Source organism: Ailuropoda melanoleuca, chromosome 2, assembly GCF_002007445.2.
Source record: "Ailuropoda melanoleuca isolate Jingjing chromosome 2, ASM200744v2, whole genome shotgun sequence".
In the NCBI taxonomy this organism is placed as follows: Eukaryota; Metazoa; Chordata; class Mammalia; order Carnivora; family Ursidae; genus Ailuropoda; species Ailuropoda melanoleuca.
The window spans coordinates 60,976,499-60,994,703 of record NC_048219.1 but is presented as its reverse complement, the minus strand read 5'-3'; the positions used below and the strand labels follow the sequence as shown (position 1 = coordinate 60,994,703).

The window sequence follows — 18,205 nt, the reverse complement described above, 5'->3', positions numbered from 1 at the left end:
GGGGCGCATGGCTAGGGCCCACTGGACCTCCCTTCTTCTGGCAGGCTGAACACCCCCAGGGCTGAGTAGGGGTAAGTGTGTAGGGTTGAGGGTGTGTGCTTTCAGAGAAAGGGAGGTGTCATTGGCCTCTTGCATTGGAAAAACAGGTCAGCTGCCTCAGGATGATGCGATGACCCAGAAGGGACTTTTTTCTTCCCCTCCTTCCGGCTGAATTTTGAAGGTCTTTATCGGTCTGAGCGTTGCTGGGTGGACCGTCTTGGCCAGCACGGCATTCTCAGTTTCTTTCTTCTCTGTCTCTCCCGGTTTCTTCCCCGGGGCCTTCGTCCCCCGAGTTCTCTCTCCTAGCACCACAGACAGCTCCCAGGGCGCGCGGTGGAGCGGAGCTCCGGGGGCTGCCGGGTTCCCTGCAAAGCCTAGGCGACCGCGAGGGGCGCACCGGGGAAGGGTCGACGGCGCCCGCGGGGGAGGTCCGCAAGGTGATTACAAAGAGCCCTCCCTGGCAGCGTTTCCTGATTAGCTCTAAGTACGGACAGGGTCACATTCCAAAGAAGAAAATCTTCAGATCAATAAAGTAATTCAAAAACCCAAAGATCTCGGGGTAAGTAGTGCTCAGTGACAGATCAACTCTAAACCGTCCCTATTTAATAAGTTCTTAGTGGAAGCCGACTGGGGAGGAGCGGGGCCTCAGGTCTGCGGCTTCGAAGCCCTTGCGCCGCGGCCGCAGAGAGGTCGCCAGTGGAATCGCTCTAAATGGCACTTTTTACTTCCTCCGCTCGCGTTGCCCGGACTGCTCCGCGAACCGCCGCCTCGGCGGACGGAAGCTCAAGAGAAGCGCTCCCAGCGCGGGTGGAGCGGAGGCCGAGATCCTCACCGCTGCTCCCAACCCGGTCCTCCTCCCCGCAGTCCCGGGAGTCTCCCGGTTGCCGCCACTACCCGGTCCAGGGCAGCGGTCGCCTCCGCGGGAGCTCCAAAGAAAGAAGAGTGCCTTCCAGCGCGCGAGATTGAACTTGATTTACGATAAAAGGCCTTTGTCACTTTGTGGAGCTGATGGTTCCCGCCCCCCACCCGCCCCTATCTCTGGCCGCCAGACTTGATTCTTCAGTGCAAAGTCCCTAGATGTGGCGGTCCTCCCGCTTTCAGCTAACGATTGGCGCACACTGCAGCCGCGGTTTGAGCCGAGGCTCCCAGGGCCCGCCGCAGCGCTCGGGCTCCAAGCGGGGTCTCCCACGGTGCGCGCCCCAGCCGAGACTCTGCGCTCCTCCGCCCCAGGACAGCCCCGCGGCCACAAGTCCCCGCACCCGGTTACCTACCGTGTTTCAGGGAGGTATGCATGCATTAGGACAGGGACCCTATAGAACAGGGACAGGAGTCCATATGCTTTCACGATCGGTGCTAGGACTGGGTCTACAGAGCAGGGCCCCTCTCTCACATCTCAGTGGGCTCGGGAGAGAATATGAAGGCTTCTCCTTCTCCGATAACGATAATAAATCTTTGCCCAGGTGGATGCCCATATCTGCATTCCGCTCCATTTCCACCTCCCCTCAAAAGGCCTCCTGGCTGCAAATGACTGCCTTCTTCAGATTTTCCCCCAGTTCTTGAAGCCATCTCCTCTTTGTTGATTACTTGCCCCATCTCCTTTACAGTTGCAGGGTGGAAATGCTAAGTGGAATTTAGGAGCTGAGAGAGACTTGCAGTGTCATGGATTTCCTACATTTTGAAGGTTCTGGCGCCACTGGGGAGCCCCCAAAGCGTCAGGGGCCTGGAGGAAGAAGTGTTCCAGGGTGTGCAGCTTTACCTGAAATGGGAGGGAAAGTTTTCTATAGAGCAATATGTATTTATAATGCCGCCTCAGGAGAGAGGAGTTAGGCATGGGTGGTACTTTGTTTCTCCACTCCTATGCGACAAAATCAGAGTGCTCATCCTGAAAAACTAGTCTACCTAATGTCGACGTTAAAAAAAAAAAGGAAAAAAAAGAGGCAAGCTCAAAATTGTCAAAAAGATGACTTTGGGAGTAGCAGAGGAATTGCAGTTTGGGACATGCTAACTGTAGCAAGCCGCAGGCAAGTGTATTGAGGGTTTGGGGCAGGCCATATTTATGCGCAGAGAATGTAAAGAGGGGAGAGCACAGTTAGCATCTGTTAAAATAAAAACAAAACCAAAAAAAANAAAACCAAAAAAAAAAAAAAAAAACAACGGAGACCAGCTTTGAAAATTTCCTGAGCAGACAAAACCGGTCCAGTCATACACATAAAGCTCAATCCAGCTTATTTTGTGAGATCAACGGTACCTGGGTCATTTCTTGTTCATGTCCCTGGAAACCGTAAGCAAAAATTTCCCAAGGTTGATAATGAAGCAACTCCTGACCAACTCCTTATCAACTTAAGAAAATTCCAACATTATCAGTTTTTTATAAATCAGGAGATTAAGGGAAATTGGTCTCTCAGCCCCTAAATTTTGTTTTCCTGAGCCCACATATATAAGATTTTACATTTTATTTTATCTTTTTAAAGATTTTATTTATTTATTTGACAGAGAGAGAGACAGCCAGTGAGAGAGGGAACACAAGCAGGGGGAGTGGGAGAGGAAGAAGCAGGATCATAGCGGAGGAAGGAGCCGATTTCAGGGCTCGATCCCAGGACCCTGGGGTCAGGCCCTGAGCGGAAGGCAGACGCTTAACGAGCGAGCCACCCAGGCGCCCCAAGATTTTACATTTTATATCCTTTGGTTCCATGTTAGATTGAAATTCTTTTACATCCCCCCCCCTTTTTTAAAGATTTTATTTATTTGGCAGAGAGAGACAGCCAGCAAGAGAGGGAACACAAGCAGGGGGAGTGGGAGAGGAAGAAGCAGGCTCTTAGTGGAGGAGCCTGATGTGGGGCTCGAACCCAGAACGCTGGGATCACGCCCTGAGCTGAAGGCAGATGCTTAACCACTGCGCTACCCAGGCGCCCCAACATTTCCCCCTTTTGATCAAGATCTTTCATAGAAAGTACCACTGATCAATTATGTCATTCAGGTGTTGCTTGTTAATTTCTGTCAGAAGTATAGTACTTTACAGGTGGATTGTATTGTATGTCCTATGAAGGTGAGAAGGACCATCCTCAGGTGTCTTGTCTCATGGAGGAAGGAAATGATATGGAATTTCTTTGGGCTCATTTGAACAAGAGGATTGAAATGAAAAATCTCAGTTATGTCCCTCTAAGGTGGACCATTTAGTTTCCATGGTCAGTTGAGTTTCAGTAAGGGTCAAAGGAAAATAATTTTATTTTGTACATACATTTGGGAAGAAGGCATTTGTTTACTAATACAAACCAGTAGAAATTTAATTAAAAAGATCAGACTGAGGACCAAAAGCCCAATGATAGTTATTGATTGAAATATACCTCTCAGGGCACCTGGGTGGCTCAGTCGGTTAACTGTCTGCCTTCAGGCTCCGGTTGTGATCCCAGGTTCCTGGGATCCAGCCACATTGGGCTCCCCGCTCAGTGGGGAGTCTGCTTCTCCCCCTTCCCCTGCCCCTCCCTAAGCATGTGCTCCTGGGTGCATGCGCTCTCTCTCTCAAGTAAATAAATAAAAATCTTAAAAAGACAAAAGAAATATGCCTCTCAACCAGTTTCCCAATTGTCTATGTTAAATAGATTGAACATGTCCCAAGTTCTGGGAGGTTGGCCAACTTCTGCTAGCAGCTTGATACTGTCTTTTGTTATTTTTAGTTCTTGTGTTATTTTCCATGATTTATTGACATAAAAATAACATTCTTCTCCAAGTAAGGTGAAGGATCCCCCCTGTGGAGCAGTGAGGAGGTTTAGGGCTCTGTGGTTTTGTAGGATTACTTCCGCAAGGCTATCTATTTGTGTTTGTTGATATTCAAAAGCTTGAATAGAAACATTGGAAGTGGTAGACATGACTGTAGAAGGATTGTGAATTGCTTTTTCAAGGTTTGCTATTCTGATCTAAGGAAAAAAAGCTCTGACAAAAGCATGCCCCAAATCCTTTCTGTCGACCATAGGGTTATAGCTAGGCAGCCACCCAAAATTATAACATTCCCAGTTCCAACATGCCCTTTTAAGTTGCTAAGAGAAAGACCCCAGAGTAGGTATTTAAGCAGCAGAAGGAAGAGTTTTTCTAATTTTGTCATTAAGGGTGAGGGTAATGATCCTATAACCTCTGTGCCAATGAAGGGGAAGGGTAGAATATATGTTTCTTCCACATAAAAGAAACACCCAGTGTCTTCTAAGAGTAAGGCCTAGTTGGGTNGATCACGCCCTGAGCTGAAGGCAGACGCTTAACCGCTGTGCCACCCAGGCGCCCCCCTTTGTCCAGATTCTTATTCCTGGAATGAAAGAGGAAATTTCATGATCAGAAATAAAATCATTTATATAGAACACATGATAATCTGGTTTATGAACATTACGGGAATGGTTACATGGGCATCTTAAATATCTGTAGAAGTGGAAGAATGTATATTTGAAATAACAAGTAAACTGATCTAGTATGAGCAAGGTTTTGGTGGAGGGCTGGGAGATATCTAGGGAAAAAGTAAGTTAAGTTTCCACCATTCATCAGACTTTTGGTCAATTCCCAATGAAGTACCATTGAGTGAGAACATATTAGCTTCCCATTTTGTGGTATTATTATGTTTTTCATTGCCTCACCATAGAGATATATTAATGGAAGAGATGATATGGTCTTCTGGATTCCAATTAGGAAGTGAATTCATGTTCATTTGGATCATTTAAAATACTATAGTCACAAATATTTAATGGGAGATATCCTAGAATATTGCCATTTCTGTCATTGTTTTCGAAACATGAAGAAAAAATTGGGATAAGAGTCCAGACCTGAGTGAGAGATAATCCTTTATGGGTGAAGGCACCCAAGGGAAAGCCATAGTATTTGGTACCAGTCTTCTAGAAGGAAGGACATGTGTGGCTCCGAAGTTACCAAAGGAAAACCCTACATCTTTACCAGATTGATTTTGTCATCCTTCTAAACATAGTGGCCAGGCCACCAATTCAAATTTATCATGGGTAATATTTGCTCTGGCACAAATTAAAAAATCAGTAATTTTAGCAGAATCAGAGAGTTTTTGTAATGTGGGGATGAAAGGATGTGTTAAACTTCTAGTAAAGGACAGTAGAAAAACTAAAAGAACAAAGTCCTGAAAGACATGATTTAACTAAACATAGAGTAATTTTAAAAAGAACAGGAAAGTTTTATAGGTCTGGTCCAGATATCTTGAGTAAGCTGTCTATTCCAGATGCCATCTGCTTTAGTTCCTAGAAATTTTCAGTTCCAGGTCACCACGTTGGTGTATAAGTTCATTCAGATTTGGGGGCTTTCTTTACATGTGATACATGAATCCCAGGCAACTATTCCTTGAAATCTGGCTGCACAGGGATTAGTTAATAATACAAGGTAGGGACATTTTCAGCAAGGTTGAAGAGTCTTTTTGGAGATGTCTTTTCCAATAGACAAAATCTCCAGGCTATAAGGTGTGATGTTTGATGTCTTCGTCTCCAGGGAGTGCACTGTTGAAAGATTGTTCTACCAGAATGTGATTATTCTCTATGGACTTGATCGGGTCTTTGCAAAATTAACATATACCCTCCTCCTTTGTTAGTTGTGGGTTAAAAGAAGCAGGGGCTAAGTGCATTGGCTATCCCGTAATTATTTTATTTTATTTTAGATTTATTTGTTTTTAGAGAGAGAGAATGAGAGAGAGAGAACATGCGGGGGCAGGAGCAGAGGGAGAGGGAGAATCTCAAACAGGCTCTGCTCACAGAGTCCGACTCGGGGCTCAACCCCATGACCCTGAGATCATGACCTGAGCCAAAATCAAGAGCTGAAGGCTTAATCAACTGAGCCGCCCAGGCGCTCCCTGTAATTATTTTAAAAGGTGAAAGTTTATGCATACTAAAGGAAGTAGATCTAAGATTTAGAAGAACGAATGATAATGCTTTTCTCAAGAAACATCAAGTATTTTGATGGTTTCCATTAATTTAGCAGAGTCAATAATTCCATTTGTATGTTAGACCAGTCCTGAAGATTGAAGACGATAAACACAATGAAAGTATTGCAGAACTGGCCGGACAGCACAGGTTTGTCAAAGTATTTGACCATAAAATGGATTTCCTGGTCTCTTTGAAGACCAAGGGGGAATAATCTTTTCCAACAGCATTTTAGGTACAGAAAAGTTACCTGCCTACACGGGAAATCTTCAGTCCAATATGAAAACATACAAACCATTACTGGAACTGGAATATATTTATATGCATGAGATGGGGGCAATTGTATGATATCCATTTGCCAAACCTCGAATGGTTCATTGGGTAAACTAAAATATTGGGGGGCAGTATAGATGAGTTTCCTTCAGTTAAATTTAGGACAGATGGAACAAGCAAAATAAATACTTTTTTGTGTCTTGCAGATGTTTTCCACCAATGTGGATTCATGATCATTATCATTTTATTAGTTGACCAGTGATTTAATTCATGTACAGTAGTTATTAATGGAAATTTTAGGTTTTCAGGCAGGACTAGAAGTCAGAACCAGAGTTTCTTTTCTTGATGACACCAACAGCCTTTAGATCTCCAATTTTGTTTTTCTTTTTTTAGGGGCCAATTGTTGTATATCTTTGGTTAATTCTCTTAGGTCATCACCAGGGGAAGTAGTTTTGTGGACCATGATGGGGGTTTGGTCTATGGATCCCATAAGAGCAGCATTTTTTGCGAAGACATTGTGTGTGGTTTCCTTTGGTTTCCAGAGAATCAGACTTAGAATGCCCAGGGACTTTAATAATAGCCAGAGCTGCTGGCAGGGGTATAGCATCTAATAAGTCTTGGACACAAGGACCATTTTTAATTTTGTCTCTGCGGGAAGTAAGGAAAGTTTGTTGTTTCCATAACATTCCAAAATCATGGGCTACTCTAAAAGTATATTGACTACTAGTATAGATGTTCGTGGTTTTACCTTTAGCTAGAATACATGCTTGAGTAAGAGTGTGTTAGTCAGCTTGTTGGGCTGAAGCTGCCAACGGTAAGTGTGCAGCCTCAATGACCTCCAAGGGAGTTGATATCGCACATCCAGCACACTACTTACCATTTTCATTCATCCGGTAAGAGCTATCAGTAAATCATGAGAAATCAACATTTGCCGAGGAGGTTTCATGTAAGTTATCATGAGGGGTTAATAGGTCATCTGTCAAAGTCAAACAGTCATGGTGATTTCACCCATGGAATAAGGAAGAAGAGTAGCAGGTTTGAGATTGGTACGATGAACAGGAATGATAGGAGAGGAGGTTGGCAAGGGAATTTCCTAAGAAGGGGCTTGCTGAGAGGTGTTGAGTGTGATGTGAGTTCAAGAGCGCTTCAATGGCATGAGGTATAAGGATGTCAAGGAAGATACTAAAAATGATTTTTTCAGGGCGCCTGGGTGGCTCAGCCATTAAGCGTCTGCCTTCGGCTCAGGTCATGATCCCAGGGTCCTGGGATCGAGCCCCGCATCGAGCTACCTGCTCGGTGGGAAGCCTGCTTCTCCCTCTGACACTCCCCTTGCTCGTGTTCCCTCTCTCGCTGTCTTTCTCTGTCGAATAAATAAATAAAATCTTAAAAAAAAAAAAAAAGAATGATTTCTTCAGTGGTCTTTCCCAGAAAGGCAGTGGAAGTGACAGCCCTAAGGCATGGAGAGGGGGATCATGGGATCTAATTGTTGGCTGTGGTAACCTAGAGTTTGGTTTAGTAGCCTCCATGTTTTTGGGTAAGTACTCTGAGGGCATTTCCCTTCTTGTCATATACAAAAAGGAAAAAGGGTAGCTGATAGTTTCGATGTCCAAAGACAGGTGGATTTATTAAGATTTCCTGCAAGGTTTGAAAAACCAATTCATCTTTGTTTTCCTAGGTAATGGGGTCGGGTTTAGTAGTTTTTAATAAGACACACAGGGGCTGGGCCATTAAGGAGAAGTTTGAAATCCGATTGCAAGGGTAACCAGCTCATTCAAGCAAACTCTGTAATTGACATTTGGTTTTCGGTTTAAGCTCAGGATGCCATGACGCCTACCAGGTCCTAGCTGTGACCCTGGCTTTGAGATTAAATGTCCTAAATATCGGACTTGAGTTTGAACAAATTGCAACTTTTTCTTTGAGACCTTAGTATCCCTTAGTGGCAAGAGTTTTAACAGGTGAATATTATCTTGTGAGGAGGCCTTAGAGGGGGAGCAGAGAAGTAAATCATCCACATCAATATTGTGGTAAGGTGGAGTCCAGAAAATTTTCTATTGGCTAAGTCAGCTTTTAAAATTTGTGAGAAGTACAAAGGACTTTCACTAAAAACCCTGGCGGCCTTATTGTCCAGGTATACTCCTATCTTTCCCAAGTAAAAACCAAAAGATGTTGACTAGCCTTATGGATGGGAATACTAAATAATGTGCTGCGTAACTGGATTACGGTGAAAAATTTGCCTTTGGTAGGGCTGGATGCCACTAATGTATGGGGATTAGGAACAAGATGGCAAGGAAACACAGTGTTATTAATTATTGCTCAGAGGTCTTGGACAAATCTCTACCTTTGACCATTAGGTTTTCTTAAGGTAAATTAGGCGTATTAAAATGACTGGTGCTGGGGATAATAAATTCCCGTACTTTACAGTCTTCTATGATAGGTTTTACGTAAAGTGTCCATGTTTATAGGGTATTGATTAATTTTGGGAAGAGGTTTTGAGGAATCGATTTGGATTTTAAGGGAAAGGGGGGGGGCACTATGAATTCTGCCTATGTCCATGGAAGAGTTTGCCCATAGACTAGGGGACACTAAATCTTTTTTTTTTTAAATGTTTTTTTATTATAATATGTTAGCACCATACAGTACATCCCCGGTTTCCGATGTAAAGTTCGATGATTCATTAGTTGCGTATAATACCCAGTGCACCATGCAGTATGTGCCCTCCTTATTACCCATCACCGATCTATCCTATTCCCTCACCCCCCTCCCCTCTGAGGCCCTCAGTTTGTTTCTCATAGTCCGTAGTCTCTCGTGTTTCATTCCCCCTTCTGATTACCCCCCTTTTCTTTATCCCTTTCTTCCCCTACCGATCTTCCTAGTTCTTATGTTCCATAGATGAGAGAAATCATATGATAATTGTCTTTCTCTGCTTGACTTATTTCACTTAGCATTATCTCCTCCAGTGCCGTCCATGTTGCAGCAAATGTTGAGAATTCATTCTTTCTGATAGCTGAGTAATATTCCATTGTATATATGGACCACAACTTCTTAATCCAGTCATCTATTGAAGGGCATCTTGGCCCCTTCCATGATTTAGCTATCGTGGACAATGCTGCTATGAACATTGGGGTGCATATGGCCCTTCTCTTCACTATGTTTGTATCTTTGGGGTAAACACCCAGTAGTGCAATGGCTGGGTCATAGGGTAGCTCAATTTTTAACTTTTTAAGGGACCTCCGCACTGTTTTCCAGAGTGGCTGTACCAACTTGCATTCCCACCAACAATGTAGGAGGGATCCCCTTTCTCCATATCCTCTCCACCAATTGTTGTTTCTTGCCTTGTCTATTTTTGCCATTCTAACTGGTGTAAGGTGGTATCTCAATGTGGTTTTGATTTGAATTTCCCTGATGGCTAATGATTTTGAACATTTTTTCATGTGTGTGTTAGCCATTTGTATTAGATTATTAAATCTAACAATGGAAATGAGTCTGAAGTTTGATCCTCCCTAGTTTGTAAAGTACGAGAAAAAGAAAAAGGGTTTGGATGTTCTTGAGGATTTGGTTCAAGGGACTTTAGTTCAGGAGATTTGAACTTGAGTTATTTTCTCCCAAATGGCAGCATGATGTTTTTCTAGGAAATCTCACCCTAGTAAGTGGACCCGAGCAGATTTATTGAGGAGAAATGGGTGTTTATCTTGCAAAGGTCCCAAGCAAAGGGGTGTAGGTTTAGAAATAGGGTCACATTGTGGTTTATTTGAGATCCCCACTATTTGAATAAATGTATTACTCTGAGGAAGGGACTGTTGTTTTTGTTTTGTTTTGTTTTGTTTTTAGGGACTGTTTAGTTGTAGTGGGGTTGATAAAGTAGCTCCTGTGTTGATTAATATTGTGAGGGGTTGGTCCCCAACCTGCAGAGTAGTTTCCCCTAGCCTATTTAATGGTAGAATGGGAAGCAGCCCTTGTGTCTCCTCAGAGCCCCATTGGGATGAGTCTGACCCTTGGCTGGTGAAAAGCTGTGATTATCTAGACCTTTTTTGTTTGTAGCAGTCCTTTCTCCAGTGGCCGGGCTTTGTTTTGGATCTTTCTTTTTTCTTTCTTTTTCTTTCTTTCTTTCTTTCTTTCTTTCTTTCTTTCTTTCTTTCTTTCTTTCTTCTTTCTTTCTATTTTTATTTATTTATTTTTAAAATAATGACAGGGTTTGATAGGGAGGGCTTGGGAGATTCCATCTGTTGAATTTGGAAACTTAAATTTTTAATTGCCTTTCTTTTGGATTCATCATCTGGGGTGCAGGTTAACTGATGAGCTAGACTGACAAGATTAGGGGTAGACCTTGTTTCCCAGTCTATGTGAGTTCTAGTGACTAACAGAGATAGATCTCTGTTTAAACCATTTATAAACATTGAATTAAAGGCTACACCGAGAGACTCAACCTCTGAAGGTAGTCCAGAATTTAACAACAATGCGGAGTCTACTGTGGCAAGCATGAACAGATTTGGCAGACCTTTGGGTACATGCCTTAATTCTGTTCCAGTCTACTGGTTTAGAGAAAGCCCTTGGGATGGCGAGACGCAGCCTTTGACTATGGCATGCACTTGGTCATAGAAAAGAGCTGGTGGTTGAGTTACTTGGAATTCTTAAGATCGTTCAGGGCTTTCCACATTCGCAGTTTTTATCCAATGCTGGGCTTGGCCTTCTCCAACAAGCATGTAGACTAATTGACAAAGAGGAGAAGCGAGGCTGATAAGTCTGAATTAAAATATTGAATTCTTCTGCAAGTCTATGAGGACCCTCAGTTACCTTGGGAAAATATTTTACCATGTGTAGCTCTAAGTTCAGATTTGGTCCATGGGACATAAGAAATTAATGGTTTAGCTGGATCCTCAGAAGGCCTAATTTTAAAAGGGAGAGTTTTAACAGGTTCAGTCGGTAAGGTTTCAGCATTAGAGAAGAAGGGGAGTTCAGATAAACGAAAGGGTTAGAAGAGGACAGAGGCGGATCTAGAAGAGGTGAAACAATGGGGTTGGGGGCCTGGGCCAGTGCTGCCATGGAAGAGGCTTCAGATTTTTAAAAAATCTCCTTCTAGTAGTTTATTTGCTTCAGTTACTTAGAAATAGTATTTTGTAAAGGGGCAATTTTAGAATCTTGAATACGTTCAGAAGCCTCTAGGTACCAATTAAAATAGCTATCCCATTTAGATTGTTTAATTCTATGGCTGCAGTCTTCTCATTTAGTCTGGAGAAAAAGCAAGTTTGGGGAGATCAAAAGTTCCCCATAATGGCCACTGAAGTTCTAAATTACCTTTAGTAAGATTGGTCAATTTAGTTAAAAATGCGCATGAGGAGAAGCCATAATTTTTTAACATAAAATGGGCCAGGGTCCCTGAACAAGAGCCACCCTTAGAGCATTTTAGATGATTGGGATCCTATATTTTAGAGGTTTCCTTGAGAGCAAAAGAAAAAAAAAATAGCCTTACATAGCCTGATGGGTATGCTTTCAGTGTTGGGAATTGTGTTTTGTTTTGTGGTGTGTTCTTCACGGGATACCGTTCCTCGCCCTCCTAGCTGGTCTAATTGTCTGACCCATGACCAGGTGTCCCTTGTTGTGTGGAAATTATGTTGCGTTTGGCAGGCAACCGAATGTCAACCTGGTCTGTCCCTGATTACCTTACCCTTTCATGGGAGCCTTTGGCTTTGGAGACCAAAGTCTTTCATAATGAGGTGGCAAGCACTCTAGTAGCACTTATTTGCTCAACCCATGCCCACTGATACCATGTTTTAAAAAATTCGTTTTGCTTAAGAATTCCAAAGAAATTATACTGAAATTCTAGTGTGCTTCTAACAAGACAACAAACAAGTATTCACCAAAAGACACAAAGCTTTTAAACAGATCCTAAATAAAGTCAGAGAGCTCCAAACATGAGGAGTTTGGAATCTAAGAAAAGACTTCACAAAACAGAAAACAGACTACGACCCACGGAGGTGATGAATACAAGGGACTCCTTGTGGACATGCCTCTGGACTCCAACGGTTGCTCTTCGAGGGTCACCTCCTTTGGATACCACTTCTGACGCCAAGGAATGCCAACCTAAAAATGAGGTAAACTGAGTCGAGCTCAAAATTGTCGAAAATATGAGTTTATTTGGGTATAGCAGAGGAACTGGAATTCAGGACCTGCAGACTGCAGCAAGCTACAGGTAAGCCTGCCGACAGTTTGGGGCAGGCTGTATTAATGGGCTGGGAATGTAAAGTGGGGAGAGTTCAGTTAGAATCTGTTAAATAAAAAACAAACAGAAACCAGCTTTGCAAATTCCCCGAGCAGACAAAACCAGTCCAGTCATACAAATAAAGCTCAATTCAAGTTATTCTGTGACATCAACCCACCCTGGGCCATTTCTCGTTCATGTATCTGGAAACTGTAAGCAAACGTTTTCTGAGGTTGGTATGGGGTAACTCCTGACCAACTTCCTCTCTGAAAAGACAATCCCAACATTATCAGTTTTCTGTAGATCAGGCATTTATGGGAAATCTGTCTCTCAGTCCCTACATTTTATTTTCCTGAAGGCACATGAATGAGATTTCCCATTTTTTATCCTCTTGTTCCATTTTAGATTGAAATTCTTTCACAACTTAAAAACCAATTTGCTGATAGTGTTAGGAAAAGGATATGGAAGTCGGTGCTACTTACTTCCTACTGTAGGGAAGCTAAGCTAGATGTGAAAGCGAAGTCTTCCCAGCAAATGGGCCATAGTAGGTCTCTTACTCAGTAGGCTGGTTTCCGGTTGAGTCAACTGCTCTGAGATCACTTTCTAATAATCTAATTTGAAGCTTTTGATTTTCTATTATCTCTCATTTGATAAAATTGGCATGTCATAATTTCTGAAAGATCAAATGTTTGCTAATACCACTGAAGGAGCTCATTGCCCAACTTTCTCTTGCATCAACTCCTGCCTCCCCAAGGTGGGCATCTATTTTAGTGGGCAGGGAAGTCCTAGCCCAGATATCAACAAAGACAGAGTTGTGCTCTGAAATTGGGTGTATCAGAGCCACAACATACCAGTGGCATTAAACATACCAGTATGTGAATAAATGTAGAATTGTCGAATAATCTTTCATTGTTATGCATCAACAGATTTGCCCAGAAAGTCACATAAAGCCCAAATGGATAAGCGCGGCCATCGGGGTGTTTAATTTTGTCTTTCTTCTGTTCTGGATTGCTTTAGAAATTTCTGGTGATCCGTATTTTGGATTCTGCCACGAAATTCTCTACATTTATGTTAGAGCTGATTAACAAGAACCAGCTCTTTGCAGCTGGAGACAGCTCCACCCCTTCTTATCACGTGTCAGCCTTCGGCTGCCCTCCCCCTCCCACCCCTGTCCACTCAGAGCTCAGGATGGAAAGCAGCTGCGCAGTCCCTGGGGTTTCCCCTTCCTCTGCCTGCTCTTCACTCTTCAGCCCCCGGGGTGGTTTTCCCCAGTCGGTCTGGTTACAGAGACCTGGCCCAAACTTGCCACTTCTTTCATCTACCCCTCTGTCGTTACCATTTTTGACTAAACCCTTTGCCCTTGACGGTGCCTAAGGAGCGACGTTAAGCAGCTCTGTGCATGCCACCATGCGTCTCGTGGCCGATCTATCCCTGAAGAAGGCACAATTAGTTTCACGTGTCCAAAGTCCTTCCACGAAGATGTTTATAAGGGTAGGATTCGATTAGAATTTATATAAACGTTAAGACCTTTCCACCCCATTTAGTAAAGCAATAACGACGGCTTTCATTTCAGGAACTGGTAACAGACGTGATGGCCAGCAGTCTGGTGAGAGGTGTCAGGTGAGTGAATTCCACCGCGGAAAGCTTTAGGCCGCTTGGAGACTTTGCAGGCCTGCGTCTGTAGAGTCCGTTCTGTTCTCCATTCTCACCTCGCTTTTATCCTCTGATTTTTGCTTTGCCATTTTATATGCCTGGGATGTTTTTAAGGGGGAAAGGTGATGGACCAAGCATTGCTATTGAAGAATGTCAAAGCTGAAAAGTTGAATTAAGCTTGTAAATTTATTTATTGGTTATTACTGTTTTGAAACAGGATTTTAAAAAACCCAACTGTTGAAAGCGTGGCTTATTAACAGTATTTAGCAGTATTTCATACCCCCACCCCCTTCCCAGGGCATTTCAGGAAGGATCCCCTTTATTTGGCAACAGGTTTTATAGGCTTTTCCTTCCATGAATGATATAGCCCCTTAGGCAGGCATAACTCTTACTTGCTCAGAAATTTGGCAAAATGGTATTTTCCAACATCCACATTAATAGGTAATTGGATTTTAAGCAGAACTGATTTCTATCCAAACCCAAGATTGGAAGGAATCTCAAAGGTCATCTAGTTTAATACCTACTCTAAGCTTTAGTTCTTTCTACAACATATTCGCTTAGTTTGTTTCTATTTTTCCTTTCACCCCCTACCTCTTCTCCCACTTTTTTTCTGTGAAGATAAAGGGAAGGAAAGAGATACTGCAGGATTACCACATTTTCGGATGATTCTTGACTTTCAATTTTAATGGAGTTAAAATTTATGTGGTCAAATCCTACTACAAAAGAAACTGAGACTCTTTGTAAAGATTATTAAAATAACTTTCCTGTTGTAAAAGTAACACATGCTCACCGTAAAAATTTTATAAAATACCGAAGAGTAGAGAGAATAAAAAACATCCGTCTTCTGTCACTCAAAGAAAACCACTACTAATATTCCATTTGTTATTTCTAGCTTTTTGCTGTGAATTTTTATATAGTTATGATCTATTTCATCTGGGATATCATTTATGTTTTTCCCATGCAGTACGAGCATTTCTCTGTATTTTTTAAAACTCTTTGTAAATATCATACTTGCTATATGTATTCTCTTCCATAAACGTGTCACAATCGAGTCAAGTCTTCCTCCATCGCTGGACATTTAAATTGCTTTCCTTAATTTGAGATAAATAATGCTTGAATGAGCATGAAAGCAAGATCTTGGTGATTGTGTTCTAGATGTTATTTGGTGATCACATTATTCTTATCTTGTTTAGGGTAGTGGAAGCAATGAAATAGCAAGAGGATCAGATCAAGAGGGGAAATGAATTTCTCCTGAGCAAAGGTAGTGGTCTCGGTGAATCGTGTAGTCACCCTTAGTGAACTGAGAGCTACGTGAGTTAGCCCATATATGCTGTGGCAAAATAAGCGAGGAACCCCACTTACCATTTATTTTTTAATGTGTATTTTGAGTTCCCCTGACTTTGGGTATGAATTTGGCAGCCTCCTCCTCAGAGAAGGAGACTTGGCTGACTGAAGAGGGAGGAAGAGGTTAGGTCTGCTCCCATTTAGGTTGGTAGTATGTTGCCTGGCTTGCTTGCCCTGCTGTTTTTGGGGCTCCAGCTATTCTGTGGGTAAATAGAAGGCTTTGCCTTCTAGGGCTGTCAATCTGGCACCTTTCATCAGAACTAAATTCAGGTTAAAGAAAAAAGAAAAAAGAAACATAACCCACAAAGAAATTTGAGGGTGGGGGTGGGGGCGGGGGAACAGAGGGAAATAGCAGTAGTCTACCCTTTCATTTACATGACACACATTAACCGTAACAGAGAAGTTCCAAGAGAACTGTCTTGTTCTCTTGTCTCCAGGAGCCCATGTAGGGCGCTTTAATTGCCACATTTTCAAACCGATATAATGGTGGGGATGTCTTAGTAATTACCTTAATGAGATAACACCTTTCCTTCCCTCAACCTACTCATTATCACGCCTCTTGTTCAAATTTCAACTACAAAGAACTATACTTGTAAAAAAAAAAAAAGTCTGAAATGTATTGTTCCAGGTCTCATACCCTTAAAATAATCACATTGCACATATCTTAAAAATATGAAAGAAATAGTACACATAGGCAATTCAAATATGTTAAAGGAAAGGCTTGAGATAAGTAAACTAAACATCTGGGTGCCCTTTAATTATTCTTGGTTGGATTCTTTCTCTTGACCTATAGTGATGCTAAGGTGCCAAAGTGATGAATTTTAAGATGTTGGGCTGTGAAGACGTGCAGCTGCAACACTGATGGATTTAGGAAGGGATGGTAACAAGGTTAGCTGCATGTGAAGTGTGAATTGAGATTTTTGCAAAGAGACTGTGATTGCAGATGGGCATAATGTTGTACCCTTGCATGAAATCTTGCTATTATTGTATAATGGTCAGACAGAGTGTGAAATGACTTATTACTTTTCTTTTATTCTTTAATGAAGTTGGTTAGAGTAGCAGTACCACTGCTAGTCAATAGTGGTAAAGCACACACACAAAAAACTATATGACAGGTGCTGACATATTAAATATTTATTTAGTTTTGACTTTTTTCCCCTAATTTTCATGAGTATCCATATGCAAACACAAGCATCTCTTTATCTATATAGACCAATTTGCACTGATTTGCGAATCTGCACTTAGCCTTATTCTCCTGTATAAATATCTATACAAGGCCCCGATGCATATAAAAGATTGCGACGTCCGTGAAAATCTCATAGCACTTTTACGTGTTTGAAAACGCTGCCATGCTTTGGGGCTGATTTCTACATGGAATTCAGATTTGAAAACTCTATTTGGAGTTATGTGGGTAACATGAAATATCAGTTTATCACTCTGGTGACTAGAAATGCTTTATGGAACAAAGCATAATAAAAACCCATTTCGAGGCACACTCTGTAACATGTTGAGTTATGGGCGAGATCAAATCACGGTTCTTCTGTTTTGTAATATAGAGTACCTATCTTTCACTATATCACAGAGCCCATAACATAAATGTGTCCTTACTTTCCAATATCACCATCACAAAAAGATAATACTTTAGGCTTTACAAGTCAAAGGGAAATAATGCTATGATGTTAAAAACAAAACAAGGCATGTGGTCCATATATACAGTGGAATATTACTCAGCTATCAGAAAGAACGAATTCTCAACATTTGCTGCAACATGGACGGCACTGGAGGAGATAATGCTAAGTGAAATAAGTCAAGCAGAGAAGGACAACTATTATATGGTTTCTCTCGNCTATGGAACATAAGAACTAGGATGATCGGTAGGGGAAGAAAGGGATAAAGAAAGGGGGGGTAATCAGAAGGGGGAATGAAACATGAGAGACTATGGACTATGAGAAACCAAACTGAGGCCTCAGAGGGGAGGGGGGTGGGGGAATGGGATAGACTGGTGATGGTAGTAAGGAGGGCACGTATTGCATGGTACACTGGGTGTTATACGCAACTAATGAATCATCGAACTTTACATCGGAATCCGGAGATGTACTGTATGGTGACTAACATAATATAATAAAAAATCATTAAACAAAACAAAACAAAACAAAACAAGGCAAACAAAAACCCCTTTCCCTCTGCAGTCAGTCCTCTGGTTCCAGATGTTTGTGTTAGAAACACTAAGAAATATGCATTTAAAGAAAAATTTGGGGGGCGGCTGGCTGGCTCGGTCAGTAGAGCATGTGACTCTTGGTCTCAGGGTTGTGAGTTCAAGTCCCACATCGGCTGTAAAGCTTACTTTAAAAAGGAATATTTGGTTTTGGAGATGAGGGATTTTATTCATTATAGAATGATTTTTATATGGTCTATAAAATTTGTAATAATCCTATTTAAAAATTTTATTTAAAATCAATTAATTAACGTATAGTGTATTATTTGTTTCAGAGGTAGAGTGTAGTGATCCATCAGTTGCATATGACACCCAGTGCTCATTACATCATGTGCCCGCCTTAGTACCCATCACCCAGTTACCCCATCCCCCCACCTGTAATAATTCTTTTTTCAAATTTTTATTTTAATTTTACTTTTAGAAAGAGAGAGAGAAAGAGTGCATGCATGCATGTGAGCGCGGGGAAGGGCAGAGTGTGAGGGAGAGAGAGACTCCCAAGCAGGCTAGACGCCCAGCTCAGAGACCCATGTGGGGCTCGATTTCACAAACCTGAGCTGAAATCAAGAGTCAGAT

At 42.1% G+C, this 18,205-nt stretch overlaps 1 pseudogene; it reads right to left on the bottom strand.

Annotated features, from left to right (window-relative positions):
* Positions 1–1,136: 1,136 nt before the first annotated feature.
* Positions 1,137–18,205, bottom strand: part of LOC100477254 — a 35,832-nt pseudogene continuing 18,763 nt past the window's right edge.